Source organism: Protomyctophum parallelum (assembly GCF_964188405.1).
Source record: "Protomyctophum parallelum genome assembly, chromosome: 7".
Classification (NCBI taxonomy): Eukaryota; Metazoa; Chordata; class Actinopteri; order Myctophiformes; family Myctophidae; genus Protomyctophum; species Protomyctophum parallelum.
This window is the reverse complement of record NC_139705.1, coordinates 17,843,320-17,862,491: the sequence shown is the minus strand read 5'-3', so window position 1 is coordinate 17,862,491 and position 19,172 is coordinate 17,843,320. Positions and strand designations below refer to the sequence as shown.

The window sequence follows — 19,172 nt, the reverse complement described above, 5'->3', positions numbered from 1 at the left end:
ATAACCTCTGTCCGGTGAGGGCGTTGAGGTTGTATTTGGACAGGACTGAGGTGACACAGCTGTTTGTCTCCTGGGATCCCAAGACTGTGGGACTGCCTATCTCAAAGGTTAGGCTTTCCCAGTGGATCGTGGAGGCTATAGAGCGGGCCTACTCTGGTAAGGATATGGTGTCTCCCGTAGGGTTGAAGGTCTGTAGGGGGGTCTCTGTTCAGGATGTTTGTTCCGCTGCAAGTTGGGCGTCGTCTTCCACCTTTGCCACCTTCTATAGACTGGATGTGACAGCAGCGCCAGTGGCGCATGCGGTCCTGGGCGTGGCATCCAGTTAGTGGAGAGACTTAGTTCCCCGCGGGGGACGTTGGTCTTCTCCAGGGCGTTAAGACGGTTGTTCTGTCGGCCCCTCTTAGGCACATTATTTCAGACTTAGGTCTGATTGGCCTTCCCGTTGGGGTGCAGTAGTCCTGTTGAGGGACGTACTGTGGTCCTTTGCTCACAGATAAAGGTACGGGCCCTAGGGGTCCAGACTTCGTGATGACAATAAGGGAGTTAATGAAGTCTCCCATAGTGAGCGGTCTTGCGATGTTGATTACTAGAACTAGGGGTTACGTATGTAACCAAAGTTCTATAACAACGAGCAAGACCGCTCACCAAGATTCCCTTCTTGATTGCTTGAGAAGAGAACAATTGTTCGAATGGAGACGTAGACGTTGAGGCACGGTTATAAGGTGCACCCGGCGGGCGGGGTTGTCAACGTCATCACGTCTAAAGTCCCAGCCTAAAAGTCTGTGAGTTTATTTGAATGCTTCTGTGTTTACGCCAGGGGGCGCCAACTCCCATAGTGAGCGGTCTTGCTCGTTGTTATAAAACTTTGGTTACATACGTAACCCCTAGTTGTGTTAAGCTGTATCATTCATGGTCTGCTGATTCACAAGCTCTTCTTTACTTCCAAACACACGAAGCAACTATCATAATAACAAGCAGCAAACAGAACAATTATCAATTTGCGTTCTTCTCTGATGCCGTTGCGGGTTATATAGGCAGTTGATGGTGTGTTCCATTTTCATTACTGCTTTCGGTTTTACACCATTAATTTAATATATTAAATTAATATATTAAATTAATGAAGACCAGGACTAATTGAAGATTCATTTTAAATAAACATTGTCGTCTCTGCCATTTATAAAGCAACATAGTAAAGTAAAGCTTAGTGTAACTTTCGTTTATTAATAATGTATTTTTTCAATCATTTTAAAGGGGGCTTGAGAACTATATCGCACAATTTACAATTTACAATTTAGGCATTTAGCAGACGCTCTTAATCCAGAGCGACTTACATTTAGGCAAGAACAAAAGCATGGGAATACATCACATAAAAGCATTTATCATGAAACATGCGTAAGATAAGAAGGTAACAGTGGAATATCTATATGATGAAACTATACATACACTATACATAATAAACTATACATATTCACTACTATGCTATACATATGTACTATGGCGTGCTATGACTATATAGCACAGTATCGCATATCGCATATCGTGCTTCTGAGCCAATTGATCGCACCGCGGTTTAAATTATGTAACCGCGACAGCCCTAATTATATTCTTGGCATCTTTGACAGACAAGAATTCAAAATAATGCAGATACATTTCTCCGTCATCAGCGTCATGTATGTTCCACCACTGTCTCTGCATGATCTTGTGGAACTGCTCAGCGCATCGGTCGCATATGATACGTCATACATGTGTGCAGGCTACGGTGCATTCTAAAAGTACAGATCTACAAGCTACAATGCATCTCTGTTGTTAGCTGTTGATAGTTTGTAGATCTGTTCTATTTTCGCATGCAACAACTTGCTGCTCTGAGTACAGAAACATGAACAAAAATTACACTAATTTGTAACGAGTAACGCAGCGTATTTTGGAAGAGTAAATATGTATAATTATTATTATTTTACTTGTAAGCCACCCCTAGTATAGTCTATTTTCTAGTATTCCTACACATTGTGAATACGTTTAACTCGTTTAAGTGGTTCAATCTATCTGCAGGTTTTATAAATACGTAACCAATCTAGACTATTAACAAGAGCTTATTAAAGTTCTACATTGCATCCATTGGAAAACAGATTTGCACGCACGCACACACACTCACACGCTCACACACTCACACACTCACACACTCACACACTCACACACTCACACACACACACACACACACACACACACACACACACACACACACACAGCAGATGGGAGACAAGGTGAAGCCCAGAGTTCCATACTGACACCTGGTGGAGATGCACGACATGCAGATTACATAACACTCACACACCCATGCATGATTTATTCATGTGAATTCATCTGGCTGCTGTTGTGCATCACTATGCAGTATACGTTAACACACACTGCTATGAACACTACATTAACACCAGGCACGTACGTGCACACATATACATGTGCCCTTTTACATGTCTGTAAAACAACTGCCCTTTCCAGACCACGGATGCAGCATTTAGTGATGATGAAAGACATGCAAATGCCACTCCTTTCCATGCCAGATACTGGAAGGCAGCATTCAGGAGAAAGTCTCCCGAACTTCCGAACTTGGAACGCAGCATTTTGTGTTGAACTCATTTGTTTTCAAAATCCACATCGTACGCCGCATCTCCAGTAGACAAAGAGTGCTGGGTTGCGCCCCGAAAAAAGCTCATCTACAAGCTCTCAACGTGTCGCAACTCTCGATCAGTTATTTTCGCTATTTATGTCCAGTGTCCAAGTGCCCTCTTATGGGATTTCAGCTTCTGCCTCTCGCTCTCTGCACATCCCTGATTAACACCTACTATACACACTGCTATGATCGCTACATTAACACCACAAACTGCTACAACCGACAAGGTTCAAAACCACGGCGGCGACACCAAAGACGTTGAGATCCTAATGGGCATCCCACAGGGTGAAACTCTGGCCCCACCCCTTCCTGTTCATTATAGCGATGGACGCACTGGGGTTCGCTCTGGTCCCGAGGAGGTCAGGGCAAGTACCCCATCAATCATGATTACTGACCTCCACTATGCAGATGACATTGCCCTATATAGTCAGTCTCGGATAAAGCGCAGCAAAGAAAGGAAATACTGGCAGTAGAAATGGAGTGCAGGGATATCGGCCTCAAGCTCAATGCCAAGACAACTAAAGTACTAATCTCGTGTGGCCAGACTGTTGCCTCTCGCAAAATTAAAATGTTTCCGTTTCGTCTACAATTGGGCATATTTATCCCAATATAAATAGACTTGGATATCGGGAATTGTATTTCCAGACTCTATATATAGCATTCGGAGATTGTGGAATAGCTGTCTGGCTATGCGAGACTAGTAAAGCAGTAAAGTAGAGGACGAAAGCATTGCCACTGCAGACGGGGCGGTGCTCGAGGCAGTCGGGGACTTCAAATATCTCTGGGCCTGTACTGATTCAACGGAACAGGATGAAGACTCTCACTCACTCTCTCTCTCTCTCTCTCTCTCTCTCTCTCTCTATGTTGTATTAATTCATATTGACAGAGTGATGGTTGAGGTACTCACAGTCAGAAGCAGGATGTATATTGATAGTAGAGTTAGATTAATCACAGTGACAATTATGTCACAATGATATGATATCAGTCGCAGGAAACAGCCTGAAGAGAGAAAGAGAGAACACACGTTCTCTATCGTATCAGAGACTATCTCTCCACCCAACATATTTCATATGTATGGGGAATGTCCCCACCTCACTTGTGACATGGATACCTCTTTAAGACACACCAGTGCACTGGCACGCACGGGTATATAAGGCCCAGGTGGTGCGTGATTACACTGCTTTTTTGATCTCCACCGAGCAGTCCAAGACGTGGTCTCCTCAACGGAAGTGCAGAGCAAGTTATCAACAATAACTGCATTTTTTAGACTTTTTGAAAAGCAACTACTCACGAGTTCTGGCAGCCGGATTAATCCACTGCTGGAGGCAGGTTAGAGAGCTGGCGTGGATCGCTCCTCTCTGGATTGCTGTCACACAGCTCGTTTGTAGGTATAGCAAACAAAAACAGGGTAACACCAGCCAAAACACCGTTACAGGCGTATTGCTGACATAGTGTTAGTTTACGCGTCCTGTGGTGTAGCCTGTCTGTCGACCTGTGGGCAGGGACACAGACAGGACCATTGGCTCTGTAATCCTGTAAAGCAGCGGAATAATCGCACTATACGTTTGTATCACTGGCTTGGTGTCAGTTAACGCATCCGTGATGCATATTCCGTGGGCTGGAGTGGACCTGCGGTTGGCGCAGCGAAACATCAGCCCCGCTATAGGATCATTGGCTCTGTAATCCTGTAAAGCAGTGGAATAATCGCACTATACGTTTGTATCACTGGCTTGGTGTCAGTTAACGCATCCGTGATGCATATTCCGTGGGTTGGAGTGGACCTGCGTTTGGCGCAGCGAAACATCAGCCCCGCTATAGGCTTATCATTTAACACAGCACACTATACACTAGTGTATAGTATACAGGCGTATTGTCGCTGGGGCGGCTTCCGCGTCTTTGGTGCTGTGTTCTTTTGCTTCGCCTCGTGAGAGACAGAGCTCCCTGGGGTGTATTGCGGCTAAAGCCGTTCACACACCCTGGTGTAGACTGCGTGGTAGAACCCGTACGGACGGGGGAAGCCACGGAGCAAGCTTATCCTCCGAACCGTGGGTCCTGTCAGTCATAGACAGGACGAGCTAATTCCACAACAAACAAAGTTTGGTCTCCAGTGCACGGTGATATATCGTAGGGTAAATTGTTGCCTGGAAAGTCGAGGGAGACTCTCATAAATCCCTGTTCTAGTGGACCAAATTGGTGGAAATTGGTATACGTATATACACTATATAATGCAAAACGTTTGGAGCAGAGTGTTTGTCTCCAACTCAAACACTCTGTGTCTCAGTGCAGCTAGGAAATTCAGGTGCAACCTCCTCCAGAGAGAGAGAGAGAGAGACTATAGAACTCAGCTGGCTGTTGTTTAGTTATTTTTCTATTTGGAAAGATCCCCATTAGCTGATGCCATGGCAGTCAGCTAGTCTTTGGGGTCCACATGAAACATGTTACCGAGAAAAAAAAAACAAAAAAAACAACACATGAATATCAATATGTGACTGAGAGACAGCAGTGTAAATTGCACATAGGGTAAATTGTGCCCTCACTTCTCAAGCACATTACTATACTCCCCGTTTTTTGAGCATGTTTAAGCAATTAAATTTGTATATATTTAATATAACATATTAAAATAATAGTGTATATAGGTATTGAATTAAATGGAAACAGCAGGGGTTTCTCTGGGGCTGCGTGGGGCACATATGCCCACAGAGGATGGCCATGACCAGTGGGTGACCTGTGGGTTCCCTGGTCATGCTGATAGCAGCTCATGAAGATCCTGACTCCTGTATGTTTTTCTTCCTCTTGCCAGTTGAGGCTAGGAGGAATGAAGGAATCCGACGGCCATATAACACACTATACAGGGGTATTGCTGGCGGGGCGCCAGTTTACGCTCCTGTGGTGTAGCCTGTCTGTCGATCTGAGTGCAGTGACACAGACAGGACCAGTGGCCCGGTAATCCTTAAAGGCAGTGGAATACAACGCACTATATGGGTGTATTATTGGCATGGCGTCAATTCACGCATCCATGCTGCATATTCTGTGGGCTGGAGGGGACCTGCGAGTGCGCAGCGAATATAGTTGTGTATATTCGTACGTCTCTAAATGTTTTGATGAATTGAAGATGGTGGGCCCTATTGTAAACAAGTGTAATGCTTTATGGTATCGCCCACTCTCTGTTAACAGTATTTGTATTGAGTTGTACTCGAAATGTACTGTAATTCTGCAAGCTGTTAGTAAATCAGTAAATCAATCAATCAAAACAACAGCCCGGCCAGGCTATAGCATTAAAACGCACTATACAGGCGTATTGTCGCTGGGGCGACTTCCGCATCTGTAGTGCCGTGTTTTTGCCTCGCCTCGTGAGAGAGAGCTCACTTGAGTGTATTGCGGCTAAAGCCGTTCACGCACTCCGGTGTAGACTGCGTGGTAGAACCCGTGCGACGGGGGACGCCACGGAGCAAGCTCATCCTCCGAACCGTGGGTTCTGTCATAGACAGGATGAGCGTATGGCTGCCGTGGCAGTCAGCTTTCCGCGTTCAGGTGTAGTAGCGCACTATACAGTGTATAGGACGTGCTGAGTCTGCCAGGAGCAAGCCCTGAAATCACAGCCATTTGCACACTACTGTATATACGGCGTATTGCTGACCGTGTCAGCTCACGCGTCCGTGATGTAGTTTCGCCAATGTTGGCAACTCGAGTGTGCCGCGGCTGTCGGGCGGAATACTCTGTACGGTGTATCACGGCAAGGCCGTTCACGCACCTATAGGTGTAAACTTGTATGGTATAATCCGGTTACCGGTTCGAAACCACAAAGTAAGCTCCTTCTCATCCCGAGAATGCACTATGGCTATCTAGGCACAGCTAGTCAACACAGGGTTATTCTGTCACTGCTTCAGCACCGGCTTATATGTGGCACTTATGTGACCATTAGGGCCCGGACCTTATTGAGGAGCTGCAGCGACTGGCTTTCAGGCTCCCCAGGCAGTGGCAGCAGGCATGCTATTGATGCCCTTTGGTGAGGTGCCGTCTGTGGCAGCCCCAGGCCAAGCTGCGATAGGAGGACAAGCTCCCCCACGCTGCCTATTGAGCCACCGGCCATGTTTGGCCAAAAGGCCAGTGCTTTGCTACAGCATCCTAAGGAGGCTGTGGAGGTGCACAGGAGGTGCAGGAATGCTCCGGCAAGGCCATGAGTAGCCTGCCTCGGTCACCCCTCAGGCTGTGCAACCCCAGTCAGGTTTGGCAGTTCCAGGGACCTACGGGTCCGGTTACAGGCCAACCGGCAGGGTATGGCTAAAATGTGCTCGGCGGGCTAAGCCCATACCTCAGTCCTGACAGTTAAGGCCCCAGACCCCACCCGCTGTCTCTCGGGACAGCGGTTGTCCTGGAAGACAATTCAGGTGGACCCCTGGGTGGGTTCCACTATGTCTTCGGGAGGGTGGGGTGCTGCTTACAGCACTCCCGGCAAGGAAGGGCTGAGGGTCTTACAGGCCATCCTCCAAGGCGACTGGCTTGCCATGCTCGACCGGGGATGCTTATTCTCAGATCCCGGGTCTGACGCACTGACCGGCTTGTCTTAGATGACAGAACCTTCGAGTCCCGTGTCCTCCCATTCGGCATATGTCTAGCCCCCCGATGGGACATAGTCCTTGGCGGGAGGGCCTTTGCATCCTAAATTGGATAACTGAATGGTGTGTGCTCGCTCAGAGGTGCAGTGCCACAAAAACGTGGCCAGGCACCTGCAGCACTTTGGGCACCTAGGCCGGCACCTCAACAAGAGGCCTTGCAGGCGTCAACTCTCACAGTCCGCAGCGCTCCTCGGCATGTGTTAGAGGGCAAAGCAGGGACTCTGTCCCTTGCTCTAGTGAGTCGGGCCACCCTCAGGTTGTGCCTCCGCCCCTTAGGGCTGAGGGCAATCATGGTGCACTTTGTGCCTCCGGCTCTTCTGAACATGCAGCCAGTGCATTATCTGTCATTCACAGTCATGCACTACGTGGGCGTATCGTTGACAGCGTCAGTTTACACGTTCCACGTTGTTCCAGCGAATTCACACTGCTGTTCACACAGCAGAATGTGACGAGACTGTCAGGGGTGAGCAGAACCACCATAAGGTTGTATTACGGCATGGCCGTTTAAACACCTGGGTGTAATTCTGGGTGTTGGAGACCGGTTGAGCTCCCTCCTCATCCAGAGGTAATCGTGTGGCTAGGCCAGGGATCTGGCAACATGGCGGGCCGCTGTCCCACACAAGGGCGACACAATAGTCACCCAGTTGGTCCTCATACCGTTCATCCCTCACACAATAGGCCAGCAGTCCCTCCTCGGGGAGTGGTATTGTCTGCCTTACGGCATGAGCCAATTAAGCCCGTGGAGACTTGGGCTGCAATGGCTTCTCACAGGACAGCATTCTTGCTGTTAGCACTGCAGTGTCAGCCACAAGAATGTCTCTGTCAGTGAGGGGTGCTGCCGCTTCCTACATGGCAATGCTTAGGTGTTGTCGCCATCAATCCCTGCATTTTGCCTACGGCCTGATCAGAGTGTGAGCCAGTCAGTCTATTGATTTTCACCCTTCCCACCCTCCTATAAGCAGGGTGGTGGAGCAGGGTAAATGGGCCTAACTGTCTTAGGCAGATAGTCTCCAAGACTGGACTTCACTCATTGGCTTGTGAAACAATCCAGCAGGCATATAGGTGGGCAGGCAGGCCAGCCCCAACGGGAACATGTGCACATTCCACACAAGGCCTCGCTGCCGCATGGGTTTACGGCGAGATGCCCTCCAATCTGAGTTTTGTGGGACAGCCTCTTGATCGATGCTGTCAGCATTTATCAGGTTCTACCATTATGTGGTATCAGTGTGGCATCCAGCACCCTTCTCACTGGGTGTGTGCTTAGCTCCGCAGCATAAACGCGATGGGAACTATGCACAAAAACGAAGGCCATCCACTTTTTACTTGTAAAACCGTGATGTGACATAAGGATCATTCCGGTTCAGAGAACAGGGCTTCAACAGTCAGCTGACCGAGTGTTCGGCAGGCTGACTTGAGCGGGAGCGCAGGCCCTGCAGACTGCAGTAACCTCGTTACAAAGAAAGGAAGAGCATTTCCTGAAGGGTGCCCTGAGGCCCAGAGGAGCTCAGGTTAGGGACCCAATCAGGCCCATCTGGGGTTAGCTCCGGAGGCTCTACGACCTTTAGTCAGTGAGCGTGACATGCTCAAGACAGCAGTCTTGTCGGTGTCACATCTGCAAGGAGAAATGGGGGAGTTGCGAGCTCTGTCAATCCATAATGAGCTCTGCAGGCCTATGCCGGATGATGGTATAGTCTTGCCCCAAACCGGCCTTTCTCCCCAATGTTTTCAAAAGGGCACGTCTCAATCAGGTGATTGAGCTCTGTCCTACCATCGTCATACAGACAGTAGACATACAGAGACGGAGTCGGTCCTCACTCTGCCCTATTGGAGCATTAGATTCGTATGCCAGGGCCACACAAGGCCCACAGAGTAACGAACCAGCTCTTTGAGTGCTTCAAGTGAGAGTGCATGGATCACAGAGGTTATCCAGCACACAAACAGGTAGGAGTACCAGTGCCGCCTGGAGGGCAGGCACACTCCACCTGGGGACGCTGTGGAAAGGTGCGTCTCTGACAGACCTGCACAGCGGCGACATAGTCTACTCCGTCTAATGTACATTCACCCGGTTATACCGGCTGAACATGCAGCATTCGCTCCCTTCAGGGAGTTGGTCTCGCATGCTACTCAGCGGTGGGTGTCATTGTCACCTTCACCAGTCAAGCCAGCCTTGCGTCTAGTGGGCTGGCTTGGGCGGCCCTTCACCCCTGTGGTCTCTGGCCTTAGCGTCTTGCAGGGCCGGGCTCTGGGTGGCGCCTAGCGCCTGAGCATTTGGCGGCGGATGGCGTCTGGCTGTCCGGCCGTTCCAGGGGTTGTAAATACATTACATTGAACATACATGATGAATCATTCCAAATTCAGTATGTGCTGGGTCGAAGCCCACTGGTGTTGTCTTTGGGGTTCTGGGACTGCTTCGCTTCCTCACGAGGTGTCTTACAGAGTTCCCCATACATATGAAATATGTTGGGTGGAGAGATAGTCTCTGATACGATAGAGAACGTGTGGTTACGTGGTAACCTATGTTCTCTGAGTGAAGAGACTATCTCTCCACCTCGATGTCGCTCAGAAGCGGTGTCGATCAAGTAAACCAGTGTAATCACGCACCACCTGGGCCTTATATACCCGTGCGTGCCAGTGCACTGGTGTGTCTTAAAGAGGTATCCATGTCACAAGTGAGGTGGGGACATTCCCCATACATATGAAATATGTTGGGTGGAGAGATAGTCTCTTCACTCAGAGAACATAGGTTACCACGTAACCACACGTTATTATATTATTACACAGAGGACAAATATTATGGTTAGTTAGTAGTTTAGAGGAGAAATATGATGTCACACGCAATGACGCAAAGGTCCTCACAATGAGTGTAATGGGTTTAATGTTAGAATGTTACCAGAGGAATACCAGACTGATTTATACTTAGTTGTGTGCCGTTGTCGCGCACCAAAAATAGCAGATGCAGAGAACCTAAAGTAGAGACCATTTCAGGAAGCTTGTCTCAAGCAGCCATGATTTCACTCTAGTGCTGACAGGGAGAATCCAGGCTGTTCCACTGGGATGTCTCAAAATATGCAAAGGAGTCTTTGCCAATCTGATTCTTACAGCAAGGACAAAATTGGTGACGCCCTTAATGAGTTGGCTGCCAACAGTTTTTTTATTTTGTTTGTTTTTAATTAATGTTCGAAATAAAACAAATTCATTCACAAGCACTGTGTCCCTATGTATCTGAAACATTTTCATATTTTCAGAGCGAAATTTCAGACAGACAGACAGACAGACAGACAGACAGACAGACAGACAGACAGACAGACAGACAGACAGACAGTGTGGAGATAATTCAGGGTGAACTGTGAACTGACAAAAGACCAGACATTATGAAGTGATGTCAGACCTTAAATAGTCCAACCTGCCTTTCTGCGCTGGTATAATTAAATCCATTAGTCACTCCTTAATAATTCAGTGTGTCTATAACTACTCCACTGATTAATTATTACTGCTGATGATCCTCATACACGCATCCATGATGACACCACCATACACACATCCACTGTGGACACACAATGTAATAAAAGGTCATAATTCTCACTATTTCCTAGAGAGCTTTGGGCAGGGCGAAATTAGCCATTGGGGCCGCGCGCCCAGGGGCCCTTCAGGGAAACTGGACTGCGTGGTACTGGGTTTGAGGCCCTGATATTGGACGCGCTGTGGGCCCCCCCAAAAAATACTGGTCTTAGGGCCCTCGTATAAGGGTTAATTCGTCCCTATGGGTGAAGCTAAACTATACAGTACAGATGTACCGTTTTGAGAACTTCACATGTGCTGCCATTGGCAATTCAGTAGATTGTCAGTGCATTGTCAGGAACAGAACATTGTCAGTGAGAAAGGGGTGCATTTGCTAAGGTGTTATATGTTAATTTCATTCAGATACCCTGAATATAGAGTTCCTCTGCTGGACACTTCTTTTCAGTATCAAAGCAGTAGAATTAACATTATGCTAATCAGTGAATAAAACCTGCAGGGAAAACAAAACCTTCAGGAAAAGATCTGGAACGTGTGAAGAGTTGGAATGGCACATCTTGACATCTTTATAGTATTATAGTAATAACTGCAGTCCAGTATAGGGCCAGGGCGTAGGGAGGAGTTGCGCTCAGAACGGAACGGGTTATTCTGGTTTCCATTTTCCTGCCTACCAGTAGGCTATAGTAGTAGTAGGCTGCTATATGCTACATTTTCCAGCCTCACTGTGGAGACATATACCATTGTAGATATATAAAAACTGTATATGGTTTGGGTGTCATATGACAAAATAGCATAACCTTGGTATACCCTAACTTGTCCAATCCACCACGGGGCGTCAGAATAATGCTTCCATTGTAGCCTCGCAGTGCGTTGATTGTCGGAGATAAATAATTAAATACACGCTGTGCGGTTTCTTTGATTTGGGTGTCAGCTGACAAAATAACATAACCTTCAGCAACATTCCCAAACACATGTATGCTCTGCTCTCTACCTGTCCTCAAACGAGCATGACAGTGTAATCAAAATAATAATGGTCAGATTGCATACAGACAGATTATTTATTTACTACTGTGGAGAGAACACACCTGTTTGACGGATCACTCGTCACTCTCGTGGGGTTTTTCCCCCTCTCCCTGGGGCCCGTTCCACGAAACTTGGATTAGAGATTAAGCCGGGCTTTAACACATATCCTGGCTTAATATATCCTGGATCAGTGATTAACCGGTTTCATGAAAGCTGGTTGATCTTGCCAGATTAATTTAACCAGTTAACCTGGATATGTTGAGGCTTGATTCGGTTTCATGAAAGTGATGCTACATTAGTTACCATGGAAACTAATTCTTTGGACTTAGCCTGCTCCGGACCAGGCTAACAGCCAGGTTTACTACTAGTTTACTTTCACCTAGAAACTCCATTCACACTTTGTAAAATTCAGCTTACTGTGGAGACACATGCTGGAACTTTTTACTTTGAAATGTTTTGTAGTTTCTGAGTTATTTAACTTAAACGCCCATTGCATTCTCAATGGCAATAGCACAAACTTTGGCATGCTACATGAACCCATGACCCTCACCAGTCTGGCCCCTGTCTGGACAACAACCCCCTTCCCCAAAGGTAGCTCCCTCAGAGGAGGGAGTTATGGCCAACTAGAAAAAGTGCCCTTCCGGGCACAGGTCTCCACCAGGTTATCCACAGATCCGTGCAGTTAGAGGTAAAAACACTTTTCGGCCAGTTATAGCGCCACCTTGAGGCTGAGTTGAAATTGTTCATGTGGCATTTCGTCCTCGGCCTAGTGGGAATGTGGGTGCACAATTTCACGGAAATCACGCGATGTGTTCATGATTTGCAGCATTTTGTTTGAAACTGAGCACTCCTGTGAACTTTGGAAGCCAATCTTAACCAATCAGGATGGAGTCTGATAAATCTGAAAGACCCGTTTCGTTGAATGGCTCTAGAGAGACTGTGTACCAATTTGCGTGATGTTTGGACAAAATCTGTAGGTGTACTGTGCAAAAACTTGTTTTGCACAAAGCGGCCTCCTGGTGGCGCTATAACAGGCCGTTCTGGAAAGTTTGGGGCAGAGGTTCATGGTTGGCATCCAGGGAGTGTGTGTGCAAAATATGGCATGGAAAAACTTGTTTTGCACAAAGCGGCCTCCTGGTGGCGCTATAACAGGCCGTTCTGGAAAGTTTGGGGCAGAGGTTCATGGTTGGCATCCAGGGAGTGTGTGTGCAAAATATGGCATCGACCGGGTTAACGGTGGCCGAGATTAGCTGTTCACGGACACACGGACGGACGGACGGACGGACGGAGTGCAAAACATACTCTCCCCACATGCCTTCGGCCTGGTGGAGACAAATATCACAATGCGACAATATCATTATGCTTACAATATTAAGAATTCTGTTTTAAGTTAATAGTAGTGGTAAAATGTAAACTATATTTTTGGGGTAGTTAATCATTCAGTCTATCCACTATTGAGAGTATGTTCTCTCTTTAATTACAGCAGCAGTATTTATTTTAGAAGCTTAAGTCCTTGTATCAGTAAGTCTTGAATAGATTAGTAAAGATAATGAGATATACAGAAGGGGGCTGTAATGCAACTATTAAGGATGCAAACTGCCTTAATACCCCATGAAGAAGAAGGATCAGTAAATCTGTGATCCACATAATGGGTCTAGAGACAAAAAGCCAGACTGTCTATTAAGCCAGGCTTGCTGATCAAGGCTCGCCAAATCCGCCAATTCTGAGCCTCGCTTGGCTTTAGTGGAACGGAATAAACCAGTCTGTAAAGATCAGGATTTAAAAAGCCTGGCTTTGGCCTAAATCCTGGATTAGTTAATCCAAGTTTCGTGAAACAGGCCCCTGGTTCCATAAGGATATGTCCACATGTCTTCTCGTCAAGTAAGATGTAAACATTGAGAACTGTTTTGACGTGAGGGGAGGGTTCCGATCAGAACACCCGAAAATTTTCTAACGGCGAATAATAATAATACCACCTTCGACCCAGGGCCATAGAGTAGAAGAGTTGTGACAAGTCAAAGATAGGAGAGATGGAAGGTGGTGTACTGCAGTGACAGTGTATACACCAGCGTCACTAACAAACCAACGTACGAACTACAGACTGGCAGCCAAGTAGCCTAGCATCCTACTAGCCTACATGTAGGCAGGAAGATGGCTCCCAAATAAGCCAAAATTCTACCGAACGCGTCACTACGCCCTCCAGCATAGTTGTCTCCACCAGGCCGAAGGCATGTGGGGAGAGTATGTTTTGCACTCCGTCCGTCCGTTTGTGTGTCCGTTTGTGTGTCCGTCCGTGTGTCCGTGAACAGCTAATCTCGGCCACCGTTAACCCGGTCGATGCCATATTTTGCACACACACTCCCTGGATGCCAACCATGAACCTCTGCCCCAAACCTTCCAGAACGGCCTGTTATAGCGCCACCAGGAGGCCGCTTTGTGCAAAACAAGTTTTTCCATGCCATATTTTGCACACACACTCCCTGGATGCCAACCATGAACCTCTGCCCCAAACTTTCCAGAACGGCCTGTTATAGCGCCACCAGGAGGCCGCTTTGTGCAAAACACCTACAGATTTTGTCCAAACATCACGCAAATTGGTACACAGTCTCTCTAGAGCCATTCAACGAAACGGGTCTTTCAGATTTATCAGACTCCATCCTGATTGGTTAAGATTGGCTTCCAAAGTTCACAGGAGTGCTCAGTTTCAAACAAAATGCTGCAAATCATGAACACATCGCGTGATTTCCGTGAAATTGTGCACCCACATTCCCACTAGGCCGAGGACGAAATGCCACATGAACAATTTCAACTCAGCCTCAAGGTGGCGCTATAACTGGCCGAAAAGTGTTTTTACCTCTAACTGCACGGATCTGTGGATAACCTGGTGGAGACCTGTGCCCGGAAGGGCACTTTTTCTAGTCTAATAATATTTCTACCTGCACTAACCAATTGCTGTAATTTAAAACATTACAGTAACTTATTGTTAATTTTTTGTTATTTAAAGGTCCCTGCACACTGGATTTTTAGCTGTGTTTTTCCTTAACTGTATTTTGCAATGCATAATTTCACCACAGTGACAACGGGCCTTGAGATGGAGAGATGTTTCAGAGTCCTTATGAAATGTATTGTATGTATTGTAAAATGTATGTTAAATAGTGGACATGTATCTGTCAGACCACATCAGTGACAAACTGTATACCATATGGACAACACAATGACATCAACCTGTGTGACAATGTCAGGCTGAATGTATTCAACACATTTCTACCTTTTATACACAAGTAAATGAGAGTAGAAATCTTTGGTTTGTTTCCTTAACCTTGTAGCAGCAGAAGGAGTGTCTATTATTAAACACACTTTATAACAATTTGTTCCAGAGATATTGAGTCCACAGCAGGTCAAAAGAAGGTCTTCATTCTACGCCAGTAGTTCTCAAACTTTTTCATATCAAGGATCCTTAAATGTATTAGCCTCCGGACCCCCATTTTAAAAGATGCCAGGGACCGCCCAGAGAAGATTAAGGAACCATTTTAATGTCAAGGACGCACAGTTTGACATGCATTAAGCTACAGACTCTCATTTAAGACATTTCTAATCTCTGGGACCCTAATTTATACAGTAAAGGCAATATTAATTTAACTCTGAGAGTGTACAAATGTAACCAAATGGACCGACTATGGTCCATTTGGTTACATTCATACACTCTCAGAGTTAGAGAGCCATAAGTGTGCATTTGGTTCATAACTATCATTTAGTTGGGAACCCCCTGGAACTCCCTCAAGGACCCTGGGCCCTGGGGGTCCCCGGACCCCACTTTGAGAGCCACTGCACTGTTCTGTACCAGCAGTACTTCTCAAATGTCTTTCAAGGACTCCAGAACTCTGGAACCAAACTTTAGTAATGCGAGGGCATTCACAAAACGAAATATATATATTTTTTGTCAATTGTAACTTTATACTAATGTTTTATATTTTTCATTTCATTCATGCTTTGTAATGAACAGTTTTGCAACAGTACATGATTGACATTGACATGACACACATGCTGATTGGCTATAGTATGCTCCTAGCCTGGCTCCAGCCCTGCGTCGCTACCATTAAAATCTGATCGCAGGAGCTGATTGGCCATCAGCCCCGTCACAACAAACATGGCTGCACCCACTCGCGACCATATCAATCTGGCTATTAAATCGACCTATGATAAATAGTTTCTTTACAGAAACGACAGGCTTTATAAACACCATCATCCGACATACAGTATTTTACCGCTTTTGATTACATGCTTGTGGCGCTCGTTGACTGTTTGTTTGGTTAGCAACCGGGTTAGCCATAGCCACATGATTGACAACAACGTCGTCTGCTTTCCTACTATTCTGATTGGTTGGTATGAACCAATCGCCGAAGACTGCTGCTTTGACAAAGCCCATTCCAGAAACTCCAGAATAATGAAGTGAAACGAAATGAAAATTCTTACTGAGTGTCAGGCTAGTATGCTCCAAAATGAGTAAATATAAATCCTATAGGCCCTCATTTATCAACGCGGCGTACGCCAAAATATGGGTGCACGCATTTATCATTTCCGCAAAACCTTGAACTTGAACGTGAGCCAGGACAAAAATCACGTCAGGTCGGGAGCTGTCATAGGCTTTGACCTCATCTGTTTTTTTCGTAGAAAAGCGGAGCAGCATTGTTTGACCAGCTGATCAGGCTGTCACAGGCATCTAAACATATGTATTCACTCCTAAAATGTTTATATAATACTGTATACCGGTAGGTATGTATATGGGCTACATGTAAAAAAGAAAAGAAAAACATGTGTCATATGAAATTGGTAGGAGATTTCCAACTTTACAAGCAATTAAAATCTCGCAATTAAAAACAATGTTGCGGCCCAGGCCGTAGCGTAATGGTCTGGGCACCGGACTGGTGATCCAGTCGCAGTGTGCCGCGGGTTCGACTCCCGGACCCGACACGGCCTTTACTGCATGTCATCCCCCCATCTCTCTCCCGTTTCCTGTCAGCCTACTGTCTGTCCTTTCAAAAATCAATAAAAGGCGTAAGCCGCAAAAAAATATCTTAAAAAAAAAACAAAAAACAATGTTGCAAGTTAGATGCTTAAGCCATTTAAACAGTGTTTTGCATGAGCGCATACAAGTGAGGATTTGGGCTGTTTGTGCTGGAATATTTCCATGACGGGACGTTGGAGAGTATAGTGCAGTGCTGCAGCTGCCAACGTGGGTAGCCTACAGCCTAATCTACAGCAGGCTGATGTCTTTCTGGAGTTACGGTATATGCAATCTCCTCCTCGTTTAATAAACCTGACGCGTCGCTCAAATGCCAAATGCCAGCGCAAGTGGGAACCAAGATAAGTAGACTAACCCAGCCAGCCCACCACCACCAGTGCCACATGAGGCCACGGTTTTGGCTGCACATTCATATAATTGACAGTTGACAGCCCAGAGACTGCAGCGAATAGCAACTCCGAGGCAATCTAAATAGACTGAAATTAAGGAAGGATCAGCTGTTTGCGATTACTTTATAAATGCCGTGGCGACGTGAGTGTACTACAAAACTGACGCTCGAATTTGGGGCAGATTTTACACTCAATTGATAAATGAGGGCCATAATGTCTAGAAAAATACGTACACATGTCTTGCATATTTAGTTTGTTTATATTCTATAACTTAGCCATTGAGTTCTCACAGATCTGTACCCAGATATTGTAGGCTATTATTATACCATGCACCTGTAATCCTTGCCACCCCTGCTGGGAGGGCCAAAAATCGCCTATGCGCCCTTCAATAACCAGATCAGTAGCGGCACGGTGGTACTGTCGCCTCACAGCCCTATAGGTCAAGGATTCGATTCACGCTGAGGATGATGTGGCCATGTTCTCTCCTCCGCATCATCAGCGCCCATACCCTAGTGGGGTTGGCAAAAAGGCCTTTCTGTCTGGAGTGTCCCCACAGTGAGGGTATACCCTCACAAAAAACCTGCAGTAAACCTAGCCTTATATACTGCCTCCCCCTGGCCTGCCGAGGTGTCTGATGGAGGGTAAAGGAACTGGTTGCCAGTGGTTGGAATGTTCCTTCCACCTGCAACATCCTACCTTAAAAAGAAAGTCTGGATGTGTTCTACATTGAACCATTTAATGAAAGGTATAGGCTATTAACAAGTGAATGAAATTCAGTTTATTTTAAATCATTGTACAAAAATGAAATAGCTGATTTACAAGCTCACAACACGTAACATCTCAACGTGTTTTTGAGAATTGTAGATAGGCTATTTTAGCTACTTCTATGCGTCACTCGTAGTAGGTCATTCATTTAGGAAAGAAAACGTAAAAATGTGAATTAAGGGAGACAAGGTGTTATGCCCGACAGTAAAGATCTAGTGAGTATAAAATTGTTGTACATTAACAGTGTGTCTAATAAACTGACTTGAGGTTTTGACATTAGCAGCTGTCTTCCTGATCTGAACCCTCTTAGCTGAGCGGAGGAGGAGGGGGTACTCTATTGGCCGAGCGGAGCGGAGCGGGGAGGAGGAGGAACTCAACCCTCTCGGTTCTGACAACTGGAAATGTCAGGAAACCAGCGCTGTGTTCATAATGTTAACACGATTACTGTGTGCGTGTGTGTTTGTGTGCGTGTGTGCATGCGTGTGTGGGTGCGTGCGTGGCTACTGATACAAGCACTTGAATTAGTCAACCCCTGAGGATGACATGTTCTCTCGTTCAGTCATACTCTCTCTCTCCCCCTCTCTCTCTCTCCCTCCCCCTCCTTCTCTCTCTCTCTCTCTCTCTCTCTCTCTCTCTGTATCTAAGACACGTGGTTCATTGTGGTAGTAGCTCGCCCACAGTGATGATGATGTGGGGGGGGGGGGGGGGGTCAGGAGAGGGGAGGAGCTTATGGAAGACTTCGGGGGCAGTGGGCCGGACGATGTTTCCTGGACCGTAACCTAATGGACCCGGAATGGATGGATGGATGTGCTCTCTCTCTCTCTCTCTCTCTCCCCCTCTCCCCCCTCTATCTCTCTCTCTCTCCCCCTCTCTCTCTCTCTCTCTGTCTGTGTGTGTCTCTGTCTCTCTCTCTCTCTCTCTATCCCCCTCTCCCTCCCCCCCCCCCCCTCTCTCTCTCTCTCTCTCTCTATCCCCCTCTCCCTCTCCCCCCTCTCTATCGCTCTCTCTCTCTCTCTCTCTCTCTCTCTCTCTCTCTCTCTCTCTCTCTCTCTCTCTGTGTCTCTGTGTGTGTCTCTGTGTGTCTATGTCTCTCAGGAGTGCAGGGTTAGCAGGGAGAGCAGGGCTGAGCCTGATGCTGCTGCAATGCAGAGGTTTATACACCGCACGCACGC

The 19,172-nt window shown here is 46.7% G+C and overlaps 1 protein-coding gene across 1 annotated transcript in view; it reads right to left on the bottom strand.

The window, feature by feature from the left end:
- Window positions 1-19,172, bottom strand: part of LOC310862184 (synaptotagmin-1-like) — a gene marked incomplete at its 3' end in the record, with an annotated part of 112,821 nt that overhangs the window by 65,004 nt on the left and 28,645 nt on the right. Inside the window, exon 3 of the mRNA XM_083769935.1 lies at window positions 3,576-3,667. The remainder of the gene's footprint in view (window positions 1-3,575; window positions 3,668-19,172) is intronic.